The sequence below is a fragment of the Gopherus evgoodei genome, chromosome 3 (genome assembly GCF_007399415.2).
Source record: "Gopherus evgoodei ecotype Sinaloan lineage chromosome 3, rGopEvg1_v1.p, whole genome shotgun sequence".
NCBI lineage: Eukaryota > Metazoa > Chordata > Testudines > Testudinidae > Gopherus > Gopherus evgoodei.
The window spans coordinates 171,134,424-171,148,901 of record NC_044324.1 but is presented as its reverse complement, the minus strand read 5'-3'; the positions used below and the strand labels follow the sequence as shown (position 1 = coordinate 171,148,901).

Genomic DNA, 14,478 nt, shown 5'->3' with positions numbered 1-14,478 from the left:
TGGTGGAGTGACATCTTGGGATGTCAGTAAAAAGGGTGTCATCAGGAGGAGGGAGAAAACTTGTTCACCTTAGCCTCCAATGATAGAACAAGAAGCAATGGGCTTAAACTGCAGCAAGGGAGATTTAGGTTGGACATTAGGAAAAAGTTCCTAACTGTCAGGGTAGTTAAACACTGGAATAGATTGCCTAGGGAAGTTGTGGAATCTCCATCGCTGGAGATATTTAAGAGTAGGTTAGATAAATGTCTATTAGGGATGGTCTAGACAGTATTTGGTCCTGCCATGAGGGCAGGGGACTGGACTCGATGACCTCTCGAGGTCCCTTCCAGTCCTAGAGTCTATGAGAATCTGTGCATAGCAGGCAGGGAGAAAATTAGAGCGCTCTTGGAGGTGCTAAGTAGATATAGGTAGTTTAACAAGGAGATAAGCTTATTTAAACTCATTTGGCAGGTAATTGCAAGGTTTAACATGGACTTCACTCTAAACAGCTAACAACTCTTTGCCTGCCAAGCAATGTTGAAAGTTAGATAAGAGTCGTGCTATTTGTGAAAGCCTCCGGAAGTACCACTCAAGAGAGCAAGAAAAAACAGTGGCTAAGGAAGTGGTCTTCTAATGAGCAGCACTGTACATGAATAGATCTGTTTAAAGAGTTCCAAATATACTGAGATGGGGGTTGCTTATATGTGGTTCACTACAATGATGAAAAAAGTCTGCATTAAAACACAGCAATTATTTACACTAGACCATATCAGTTGGCTTACAAATAGAAGCAGTGACCATTCTTATTGATCCTCATATCCCTGTGACCTTCATAATATATGTTTTATAATACTTTAGAGAGTATATATGGAAAAAATACAACTGCATCAGACTAAAATCCTACATAAAAATGTGTATGCAAATATGGTGCAACCCTTGAATTCCTGGCAAGTTACCTCTGTGACCCTTTTAAACCATCTTGGTGCCCCCTCCCTGATCCTGATCCGCTCTGGGGACTGGTGAGGTGTCCGATATAACTTAGATAGCTCCAGGGGCCAAAGTTATGGCAGCCACCCAGGCTCCTGCACAGCACAGAATCTCTGCAGCCATGGTTCCAGAAGACCCCTCTAGATCAGGACTTGAAAAGGAGTCTTTAGGTAGCTGACTTATAGTGATCTTCTGCAGTTCCTGAATGGGTGACAGCCAGATATGGGACTTTTGGGGCAGAGCAGAGACCCCTGGCTGCCCCTACGCATAGGAGCTCCAGATGGCACATGCCGCTCCTTCTGGGGACCACATGGAGTAGCTCCTGTCCCTGCTCCCCGGCTGGAGCACCAGGGCACTGAAGTGGAGCAAACCCCAGACCCTGCTCCCCAGTGGGAGCTCCACAGCCAGCTTATAATAGCTGGCAGGGCGGATCCGGCCCTCGGGCTGTAGTTTGCCCACCTTTGCTCTACAAGGACGCGTGATGAGACCACATGTCTGTAGACTCCATCTTGGGATGTCAGTAATTTTCCACCAACCGGTCTGGGAACCATGCTTTGAAACAAAAAGAGTTCCTACCATATGCAAAAGCTATATAAGGCAGGAAATGACATCATTTGGGGTTCTTCACTCTCTACAAGACAACCCTGGAAACACCTGAGGAACAAAGATTGAAATGGGGGAAGTGCTAGACACAGGCTACAGAGATTTTTAGCCTGAGAATGAAACTCCTGGGGATTCCAAGCTGTAAAGCAAATGCTAAGTGCAGCTTGCCCCTTAAGAATCTGCAGCCTGCTTATATCATCTCTTAGGGCGAGAATCTGCTATTCCTATCCAATCTATTTAGTATATTATGTTTACTTTGCATTTTTTTGTTTATTTGCTAGGTAATCTGCTTTGATCTCTTATAATCACTTTAAAAGGATCTTTTGTGGTTAATAAACTTGTTTTTGTTCTGTCCAAACCAGGGAGTTGGAGTGAGGTGTGTGGGAATCATAATTCGGGGCAAAAGGCTGTTGCATATTCCTCTCCAGATTAAGCTCATAAAATTCACCACCTCCCACACGCTGTAAAGTTCCCTCTACAGTGCAAGATGGTATAAGTAACCTTCCTATGCCCAGTCTGGCCAGAGAGCCTGCTTGTAACTGCTGACGGGTGTGTCCCTACCTGTATGTATGTATGCATGCTGGTGAAAGTGCATCCTGGAGGGCTTTGTAGCTTGTCACAGCAACAGTGTGAGAGGGAGACCAGGCTGATGGGTCAGAGTACTGAATAGTACCCCAGTTCCAGGTGGCACCCAGGGGGAGCCCATCACACCTCCATCCTCACAGAGTCCAGGAGCTCAGGCTCCAGTCCAAGTCTGAATATCTACACAGTGATTTTTCAGCCCTGGAGACTGAGCCCTGTGAGCCCAAGTCAGCTGATCCAAGACAGCCGTGAGTTTTTTAATCCCTGTGTAGACATATCCTCAGATTCCACAGCAAGTTTGTAGGGCTGGCAGTTTGAAACAAAATCTTTACATGTAAACTGACGGGAATTGATCTGAAAGCAATTAACACCAAAAATATGTACCTGTGTAATGCCAGTCATTTCACAGAGCAGAACTGCCGTATTAGAAGATTTTATGGGCTCAGACCACAAAGTTTTGTATGCAAACATGGTAAGAGATTTCCAGAATAGAAGACTTTAAACAATGTTTCTATCTATTCTACTTTTATCTATTGGAGAAAACATGGACCTTATTCTGCTTCCATTACATCAGCTTAAAACCACAGTAATATTAATAGTTATGTCTACAGTCACACTTGTTTAACCAAAACTGCATTCTGTCCATATTTCTTTAATTGAAATTCCCCAATGTAAATCTGCATTAATTTACAGTTAAAGTAGTTATACTCAAGTTCCAGCCCTTATTTAGTAAATTTACTGCTGTTAAAGCTAACCCTTGAGAAGTATGGAAGTGATCAGTTATGGTAACATTTTATTATTGTTGTAGTTTATGGATTTGCTTGATATTGATGTGAAAATTCACCAGAAACATTCCCATAACCACATTAGGTCTAATTCACAAAATGTGTAGTACTAGTGAATTTTCAATATATGCATCAATATACACTTCTCATGGGACATGATAGCCACAGATTAGTGATGCGCAGGTTAACCGTTTTCATACATACCTTGAGAAATAAACTTAATGTAATTGGAATGTATAATGTAAATGTTGGCATTAATACTAAGTAAATCATTAACTGTAAGAACAACAGAATGTTGCCTTAGTTTATTATGTGCATACATTAAAATTCAGTATTTTTGTTTTTGAAATAGTTCCTAGATATTGTCTATAAAGGTTATACTATTCACTCTAGCAACCTTGGCTAAGTTGATTTTTTATAAATTAAAATTTATTTAAAACCAACACTGCCAAACAAAGAATATATAATCCAACAGCAGGGGTTTTTGAAGTTACAGGAGACTGAACAAAATGCACCTGTCAAGATCAGAAACGTGATCGACCATTATACCATCAGTAATGGTCATTTTATATTGGAAAGTGGAGATATTGTAAAGTCAAAGTAAATTTGTCAACTATGCCTTAAGATACATTATTTCACCATATATTAAAATTCCCAAACACAACCATTTATCATGTGGTTTTAGAATGCATACCGAAGATACTATCAATTTTTGCCATAGGTTTCAGACAATCAATTTGCATGGTCAGCAGTGAAATATCTGAAAAAAGACCAATTAGTTATAAAAAATATTGATAAATAAAATTAGAGATGGAACATGAGGAGAAAAATTGACTTCCTTTCTAGTACTTTTTTTTAATATTTCAGTCAAATGCCTTTAGTGAGGACAAACCATTTTAAGTTACAGAAGTTCACAATTAAACCAGTATTGCCCCCACAATATATACATCCAGATAAGTAATTATACAAAAGGTCTTTATAAAATATATCAAGATCAACCTAAAACTAACTTTCAAAACAATCTGCATGACAAAAACAGAATCTATCAAGCACTTAATTTCATTAGTATTTCTTCCAATCAAGACTCCACCACTAACATATAGCAACATCTCAGATATTAACATTCTACAAATACATTAGAAGCAAGAGGTCAAGACCAAGGACAGGGTAGGCCTGTTACTCAATGAGGGAGGGAAATAACAGAAAATGTGAAAATGGCAGAGGTGCTTAATGACTTCTTTGTTTCGGTTTTCATCAAGATGCTTGGTGGTGTTTGGACAACTACCATAGTGAACGTCCATGAAAATGAGGTAGACTCAGAGGCTAAAATAGGAAAAGAACAAGTTAAAAGTTACTTAGACAAGTTAGATGTCTTCAGGTCACCAGGGCCTGATGTAATGCATCCTAGAATACTCACGTTGCTGGCTGAGACAATATCTGAGCCATTAGCAATTATCTTTGAAAAGTCATGGAAGACAGGGGAGATTCGGGACAACTGGAAAAGGGTAAATATAGTGCCAATCTATAAAAAGGGCAGTAAGGACAACCTGGGGAAATACAGACCTGTCCACTTAACTTCTGTACCCGGAAAGATAATGGAGCAAATAATTAAGCAAATCAAATTGCAAACATCTAGAAGATAATAAGGTAAGTGACAGTCAGCATGGATTTGTCAAGAACAAATAGTGTCAAACAAGCCTGACAGCTTTCCTTGACAAGGTAACAAGCATTGTGGATGCGGGGGGTGGGGGTGGGGGTGGGGGAGGGAACATGGTATACCTTGATTTTAGTAAAGCTTTTGATACGGTCTCATATGACCTTCTCATAAACAAACTGGGGAAATGCAATCTAGATGGAGCTACTATAAGGTGAGTGCAAAACTGGTTGGAAAACCATTCCCAGAGAGAAGTTATCAGTGGCTCACGGTCATGCTGGAATGGCATAATGAGTGGGATCTTGCAAGGATCAGTCCTGGGTCCGGTTCTGTTCAATATCTTCATCAATGAGTCAGATCAGCGGTTCTCAAACTGTGGGTCATGACCCCAAAGTGGGTCAGGACCCCATTTTAATGGGGTTGCTATTGCTAGGACTGCTGGGATTTGGAGCTGGAGCTGAAGCCTAACCCCCACCGCCTGGGGCTGAAGTTGAAGCCTGAGGACTTCAGCCTTGGGTGGCAGGGCTCAGGCTATAGGCCCCCTACCTGAGGCTGCAGCCCTTGAGCTTCAGCTTTGTCCCCCGCACCCCTGACCAGGATGATCAGACTTGGGCGAGCTCAGGCTTCAGTCTCCCCTCCTGGGGTCGTGTAGTAATTTTTGTTTTCAAAAGGGGCTCGTGGTGCAATGAAGTTTGAGAACTCCTGATTCAGATAATGGCATAACAGAATACACAAAGTTTACAGATGATACCAAGATGGGCAGGGTTTTAAGTGTTTTGGAGCACAGGATTAAAATTCAAAATGATCTGGACAAACTGGAGAAATGGTCTGAAGTAAACAGGATGAAATTCAATAGGAACAAATGCAAAGTACTCCACTTAGGAAGGAACAATCAGTTGCAAACATACAAAATGGGAAATGACTGCCTAGAAAGTAGTACTGCGGATAGGGGTTTGGGGGTCATAGTGGACCACAAGCTAAATATGAGTCAACAGTGTAATACTGTTGCAAAAAAAGTGAACATCATTCTGGGATGTATTAGCAGGACTGTCGTAAGCAAGACACAAAAAGTAATTCTTTCGCTCTACTCCGTGCTGATTAGGCCTCAACTGGAGTAGTGTGTCCAGTTCTGGGCACCACATTTCAGGAAAGATGTGGATAAATTGGAGAAAGTCCAGAGAAGAGCAACAAAAATGATTATAGGTTTACTAAACATGACCTATGAGGGAAGATTGAAAAAATAGGGTTTGTTTAGTCTGGAAAAGAGAAGATTGAGAAGGGAGATAACAGTTTTCAAGTACATAAAAAGGTTGTTACAAGGAGGGAGAAAAATAGTTAATTTCTGAGGACAGGACAAGAAGCAATGGGCTTAAATTGCAACAAGGGAGGTTTAGGTTGGATATTAGGAAAAACTTCCTGTCAGGGTAGTTAAATACTGGAATAAATTGCCTAAGAAGGTTGTGGAATCTCCATCATTGGAGATTTTTAAGAGCAGGTTGGACAAACACCTGTCAGGGATGGTCTAGATAATACTTAGTCCTGCCATGAGAGCAGGGGACTGGACTAGATGATCGCTTTGGGTCCCTTCCAGTCCTATGATTCTATGATTTAAAAAAAAGTGTAGACAGTTAACGGCAATCTCAGAGTCATCTGTAATTCTACCAGTTGAGTTAGATTTACACTAAAATAATTTCACAAATCACAACATGACAGGAACTAGTGTATCAGCATGTACATTTTGCTTCATGGAAGACTGTCAGTCCTAAATACTGTATTATTTCACACCTTAAATTTAGTTCAGCTTCAGAGAAAGATAGTCCAATTAATATTTCTGTATTTTTTTCTTTTAAATGAAGGTTTGTCAAACTTTGACATCAGAAGTAAAATGCTTTGCCCTTATAGTGGAATCATTTTAACACTAGAGAGATTAACACCTACTTATTCTTTGTAGAAAAAACAAAAACAAAGGTATTCTACTAGATTTTATTTAATGATTTTTGTCCAAAGCACATGGCATAGTTTTAGGGCATCACCTACACTACAGAAACTGAGCTGGGGACCTTATTACAACATGGCTGCCCCCTGACTAGAATACACAAGGATAAATTTTGTAGCATTGACTGTGTTGCAATTAAGTTGCATAACCAGGCTAAAGCTGTAGACATATCCTCAGATTCCCCAAAATGATTTCTGTAAGGCAAATGTACCCTTCCACAGCACAGTAGTGTCCGAACAAAAACCATGTTCAGTTTCCATGGATTCACATGCATAATCAGTGAATCAGAAGCAGCATGTGCATCTAGATATGAACATACAACTTTATCCTGATGCATTACCATGAGTCAGTTGTTCTTCGTATGTCAAACACAGTAGTAGCAGAAGACAGGGCCGCCCAGAGGATTCAGGGGGCGTGGGGCAAAGCAAGGGAGTTACGGGGCTTGTACTCACCCAGCGGTGGTCCGGGTCTTCGGCGGCAGAGCGCCCTTCAGTTGCTCCATGTCTTCAGCAGCACTGAAGGGCCCTCTGCTGCCGAAGACCCAGAGTGACTGAAGGGCCCCAGCCGCCAAAATGCTGCCGAAGACCCGGACCGCCGCTGGGCCAGGGCTCGCTGGGCCCCTGGGGGGCTTGGGGCAAATTGCCCCTCTTCCCCCCCCCCCGGGTGGCCCTGGCAGAAGACAAAAATTTCACACACTAAATCTGTATATGTCTATTAGATTTAATTTACAAGGACTGAAACAAGGGAGAGCTGCATATTTGACAGCTTCTCTTTAACCATCTCAATGACAACTGCCAGAAAATAGTTAAACATAAATGAGTTTTGTCACTTTTGCTTCTCACTACATTCATCCTCATGGACAATCAAATGTTGACGAGATACCCAATACAAGAGTACTACTACTTTCACATCACCCTCAGTAGCACTGGTGCCCAAACTTTTCCTCTCAAAACCGCCATCCCCCAAATCAGTAATAGAATGTGTCTGCAGACCCTTGGGCCGAAAGCTGAGCAATGGCCAGGAGTAGCGCCAGAGTAGAGCTGGGAGCAGAGTAGGGCTGGGTGGTGTTCCCTCCCCACCCCACGTGGGGATTGGCCTGGGACTCACAGCACCCCCCTTGATGTTCCTGCACACCCCCCTTAGGGGGCATGGTTCACCGCTCTATAGTGTTGAAAGAGTGGTGGAGCTAAACCATTTCTTGACTCTCAAAGCCAAGAATGCCACTTTCGTCATGCAAGAGATGTAAAACTCAAGTTTAAATTATTCTAAAGACTTGATTACAGGGGAAAATCATGCTAGTATAAACTAGGATGTGAATTTAAACAACTGTACTAGAATTAACCCCACCTTACGCAGACACTTATTCCGGTATGACTGCCTTTTTTTATTCACTATATTTAGCTTAAACCTCTTTCCCAGCAACACCAAAAAAGCTGCTCTTTCACCAGAATAAAAGTAACCGCAATGGGTGTCACACTGGTAAAACGTTCCACTGTAGTCATGGCCTAAGAAATGTTTGTTAGACACATTACACTGGACCAGTACACGCTGTAAAGACTTCATAAAAGACAGAGAATAGAAAAAAGCTTAACTAAAAAGATCTAATAGCTCTTGCCTCCCTGTAGGTACTTGTTATGTTACGTTACAATAATAAAAAAACGAGTCCTCAGTAAATGATGTTTTATGTGGCAGAGAAGAGACTTTCCTCTTGGCTAGAACATAGTTTGGTAGATCAATCACTGTTCAAGAAAGGTGGTTTCAATTGGACAATGAGGGCCTTAACTCTCCTCACCTTTGACATGGATAAAGGATAAAGAAATCCTAAGGACTTGCCAAAATGAAGTTTTTGCAAATGATGTTTTTGTGCGCAAACTGTTGTGCAACATACCACAATAACTTCATCCACAAAACCAGCTGTTACCTGCTTCCCCCTCAATGAGTGTGTACACAAAGCACTGACTTTTTTCCCAAAGTAAGTAATCAGTATTCTGGATGAGTATCCTATGGTGCTTTGTCCTGATGCTGGCCCCTATGCACTCTGGGATGTTTCTTGTGATATACTGTAGAATACCTGTTTGAAGCCACTGGAATTCTGGGATTTGAGATCACACTTGCAAGTTTCTATGATTCCTCCCCTGATATCCCATCATTTAACTGCCTTTTGCAACCCGGCATCATTTTCAAAACCTCCGTTAACCAGCATGGAGGGATCACTTCTGCATGCCATGATACTGACATTTACTAATACACGGAGGCTGCTGCACATGTATTTGAGATCATGCTTCCAAGTGATGGCTGCTTTGGAGGCTAGCTGTCACACTACCAAGCTGATCTGGCTAGAGGAGGAGGAGGAGGAGGTCAAGCAGCTACTTGTGGATGATCTTTCCCTGGAGCAGCTTCACTGTCTGCAGAGCAGCTTCTGGACTTCTGAAATGAGCAGTAACTGGTAGGAAAGGAAAGTGATGGAATCCTGACGATGACCAGCAGAATTTCAGATGACGAAGACCACTTTCCTAGAGATCTGCAGGGAGCTCACCACAAATCTACAGCATTGGAACAACAACATGAATGCTCCCTCTAAACATGGAGAAATGTGGGCATTCCCATCTGGAAGCTCAACATCTTGACAGCTTTCAGTCAGTAACTAACCAATTTGGTGTGTTAGGTTGACTGTTGGATCTGTCAGACAGGTGTCATACCAAAAAAGAAGGTGCTGATTGGATGGGCCAACAATGCTTCGGATGTTATTGATGGATTTGCATTCTTGGGATTCCCAAACTGTACTGGGGACATTGACAGGACCCATTTTTGCCCCCTGCATCAGGCCTCAAGATTTATAAACAAAAAGGGTTATTTCTGCATGTATTACTCCAAGGCCTGTTTGATCATTGTGGCATATTCAACAATATTAATGTTGGGTGCTCTAGAAAGGTCCATGATACAAGGATCTTCTGAAACTCCCATCTGTTTTCTCTTATGAAAAATTGAACTTCTGCTACCACCACCACTATGGACATTAATGGTGTTGTGATTCCTCCTGTCATTCTGGAAACCCAGCTTACTCTCTGCCCCTATGGTTTACCACGTCTTTTACTGAACTTGGATAGGAGAAAGGACTTGTTCTTCTATATCTTGAGAAGCTTCAAGATGACAGCGGAGCGTGCATTTGGAGGGCTGAAAGGGAAGTGGGAATGTCTAATAAGACTCAAGGCTGCTGAGCAATATCTGCTCTGTGTTAAAACTGCTTGCTATATTTTGCACATCTGTGAGAACAAAGGATAAAGCCCCACTGATATGTGGGAGGTAGAAGTGAAGACTCTTTCGGTGGGTTATGAGCAGTGAGACAGCATTCCTCTGCAAACTGCAGCAAATCACCAGAGGATGACTTGTGCTCCCTACTTTGAACTAAGGGCTGAAAATGCTGAAATATTTTATTTTGCCTTCTTGCGGGGTTTCATTGCATTGTGTTAGTTGTAGTGTTTTGTGGTTCAATTGTTTTATAAAGGCTTTGCGCAACAATCTATTGAAAGATCATTTGTTGTATTTAAGCGATGTGTAATTTTTCAGAAATGATCAAAGTTTACATTAAAAACTTTAATAAATATCAAATAGTGCAAACAATAAAGCCATTAACTGAACAAGTCTGTGCAAACTTTAACCATACTCTCACAAACCACAAAAATTAGACAATGTAAATTTTAGAATAATGAAAACATATAAAACATCCTTAAAAGTACTGAGTGCATACATTTGTAGTTGCACTGTTCACAAACACAATAAGGTGCAGGATTTCTGCCTGTTTTTCCCTGAGGTGCCTCTTGGTGTTGACACACCCTAATTATACGCATGCAAAGTAAGGCGCCAAGGTTATTGTAATTAAGTTTTCATTTTACTTAATACCTATTCTCCTCCAAACTTTTAAATCTTTCTTAGCTGAATAACTGGACTGCTGTCTATATAAAAGTAAATTACATAAAAATCAAATTGAAATGAGATTCACTTTTAAAGTGAAAGCCTCTCTTCCCACTCCCCAATACACACGCGTGGCAATACTGGTATTTTAGATTGCTACACTATGCTATCCACCTCTCAAACACCGATCAAAAGGATGGCAACCCCTCTCAAAGCCTCACTTTTTGCAATTGAAAAACAGTGCCTAGTAAAGATTGCCCTAGTACACCTTCAGTGAGTAAGATATTCCCTTCTATTTTACTTCCACACCTTTTAAAAGATATGTCAGAGCAGCAATTTCCAAACATTATTAGTTCACATACATCTTCTTTGAAAAATAATGTTCAAAGTACTTTTTTGTGCACATTTATTTTAGGCCTTAATAGGCTTAACAGAAGTATTCCCAGACTATCATAACATAATTGCTTAAGGTAGGTTAAAATGTTCATTTATAACATTTTTAAACATCTCAGGTTTTTAGACAATGCATCAAAATAAATATGATGAAGCAGCCATTATTTGTCTTTTGTCTTATTCAAATGACAAGAAACAAATATGTCATAAATGACATCTTGACATATTTTGATATGTGGCTGAACTACGTTCAATGGCTTGACTTTTTTGAAGTATCTAATTTAAGTTCAAAGTTCCTGCTAATTCTCATCTGGACTATTGTTGAACACAAGCCAAAATTCACACTAGAAACTTTAAGTTAAGAGAAATACAAAACGTTTGTATAGCTCTTAAAGAAAACAAAATAAAGTGCCATTAATGAAACAGATGTGTGTAAAAGGAAGAGGAAAGGGTAGAGAGATAGAGAAGTCTTGGCTGGCAATGGGGTCCTTTATCTGGTCAAAAAGCAGGTTCAGCTCCAGATGGCCTCTTGGTCCTCAGCAGCTCAGACTCTCACCCAAGCCGGGCCCCTTAATGCCTAAAATGCTGGGCAAACAGCACAGTGGCTCCTTCTGGTAGGAGGCTCAAATTGCAGCCATCCAGTCAGAGTTGCTGCTGAAGAACTAACTCCTTAGTCCAGAGGCTTTTATCCACCACACCCAATCAGCTCTCTCTCAACTTCCCTGCAGAAACAGAAAGGAATTGGTCTGCACTCCAGCCCTGCAGGGCAAGGTATGAAAAGGGAATACCCTGCATTGCAATGGCTTCCTGTTTGGATGCCTTTTGACCTTGGCAGTCACAGGTAGTCCCAGTTTTGCAGCCATTCTAACCAGCCCTGTATGCTTGTGTTTTTCTTCAGATGAGAGGAGCACTTGCGACATGATAGGTAACTTCACAAGTCTGCCTCAGTAGCTCAAGCTGTGTGGCTTGGCACAAGGCTGAAGACTTCACCTAGCAGAAATCCAACCTGCAGTGGGCCAGATGAGAACACAGCACCCATCTGCACAGCTACTGTGCACAACATACCACTAAATAAAAATACTATGCCAGCATGGATGGCAAGTGTTATTCCCCATTATGACTTAAAGTGGCTAGAAGCAGCAAAATGCACTCTCAGGAGTTTTCTTGTGCACTGCAGTGTACATGACAACTTTCAGTTTCAAACAAATTTTTTAAAATTGTTTATTGTACCAATTTCAACAAGCTCACATATCACCAACAGCACATTTACCAATGTTTGCAAAACCCTATTCTAGAGCAATTTCTTTACAGCCTGCTAGGCAGTTTTATTCCCACGGCACACTACATTTACATCTGTAACTCCTGGGTGAAACCTCATTTTATGAATGTATTTAAGATTAAAAATTTGTATCTAAAACCAAAGATGTAATTGTTGCCTAGCCCCCTTGCCAATGAAGTCAAATTTAGACACTGACATATCAGTGATACTTTACTAACTTCTGTTGTCCATTATCTCACCAAGTTAAGAATTCACCACACACTGTTGGACAAAAACTCTTGATAGATATCCAAAACTCAGGTGTAAAGTGCTAAGCCTTTTCTGCCATTATTTTAATCATAGTTCTTTTAATCACAGTGATTATTTTAGTTGCCTTCCACTGCCATTCTAACAAAAAACTTTACACAATATCTCTAAAGGTGTTTACAGCTATTACCAGTCTCATCCATAAGTTAAAATTTAAGCAGTAATATTACAGGAAGGTTACAGTTAGCAAATCAGAGAAAAATTTTTCTAAGGGGAGACAAACTGGGAATATAGGGAAGAAATATGTAAATATGTTCTAGCAGCAGCAGGAAGAAAAGGACAATTTATTTGAGTTGACCTAGTTTAACCTCTATCACACAACCTCAAACAGAAGTAAATGAAGTGGAAAAAGAAGAAATGAAAAGTGATGTCAGTTCCCGGTTACAACAACAACTTTCTGTACTTAAGACATCAGCACTTGGAAGCATCCCATGTAATAATTTAGAAGTCCTATCTCAGAGATTAAAATCTCTCATATACGACATACACAGAATCATCTCTACTAATATAGTAGAAATTCACTCACGTAAGAAGCAGTGCTGTCAATTAATCACAGTTTAACTCAAAAGATTAACTGCAAAAAATTAATTGCGATTTAAAAAACCTCTCTTTTAATCGCACTGTTAAACAGAATACCAACTGAAATTTATTAAATATTTTTGATGTTTTTCTGTTTTTCAATATATTGATTTCAATTACAACACAGAATACAAAGTGTACAGTGCTCACTTTATATTATTTTTATTACAAATACTTGTACTGTAAAAATGGTAAACAAAAGAAATTGCATTTTTCAATTCATCTCGTACAAGTACTGTCATGCAATCTCTATCACGAAAGTGCAACTTACAAATGTAGATTTTTTTTGTTACAGAACTGCACTCAAAAACAAAATGTAAAACTTTAGAGCCTACAAGTCTATTCTGTCCTACTTCTTGTTCAGCCAACATTTTGTTTACATTTATTACTTATGTCACCAGAAAGTGAGAACAGTCATTCGCATGGCACTTTTGTAGCCGGCAGTGAAAGGTATTTACATGCCAGATATGCTAAACATTGTATGCCCCTTCATGCTGTAGCCACCATTCCAGAGGACATGCTTCCACACTGATGCTCATTTAAAAAAAAAAAAAGTTGTTAATTACATTTGCAACTGAACACCATGGGGGAGAATTGCATGTCTGCTGCTCTTTTATCTGCATTCTGCCATATATTTCATGTTATAGCAGTCTCTGATGATGACCCAGCACATGTTGTTCATTTTAAGAGCACTTCCACTGCAGATTTGACAGAACACAAAGAAGGCACAAATGTGAGATTTCTAAAGATAGCTTCAGTAGTTGACCCAAGGTTTAAGAATCTGAAGTGCCTTCCAAAATCTGAAAGGGAGGAGATGTGCAAGGTGCTTTCAGAAGAGTTAAAAGAGCAACACTCCGATGCGGAAACTGCAGAACCCAAACCACCAAAAAGAAAATCAACCTTCTGCTGGTCGCATCTGACTCAAATAATGAAAATGAATGTGCACCAGTCTGCACTGCTTTGGATCATTATCAGGCAGAACCCGTCATCAGCATGGGTGCATGTCCTCTGGAATGGTGGTTGAAGCACAAAGGGACACATGAATCTTTAGCACATCTGGTACGTAAATATCTTGCGATGCTGGCTACAACAGTGCCATGAGAATGCCTATTCTTACTTTCGAGTGATACTGTAAATAAGAAGCTGGCTGCATTATCTCCTGCAAATAAAAACAAACTTACTTGTCTGAGCAATTGGCTGAACAAGAATTAAGAATGAGTGGACTTGTAGGTGCTAATATTTTACATTGTTTTATTTTTTGAGTGCAATTATTTTTTGTACATATTATACATTTGTAAGTTCAACTTTCATGATAAAGATACTGCACTAGAGTACTTGTATTAGGTGAACTGAAAAATACTATATTTTACAGTGCAAATATTGGTAATAAAGTGAGCACTGTACACTTTGTATTCTTTGTTGT

General features: G+C 40.2%; 1 protein-coding gene across 10 annotated transcripts in view; it reads right to left on the bottom strand.

Moving 5' to 3' along the window:
• ENAH (ENAH actin regulator) overlaps positions 1 to 14,478 on the bottom strand; it is a 182,279-nt gene that overhangs the window by 96,756 nt on the left and 71,045 nt on the right. The window lies entirely within an intron of this gene.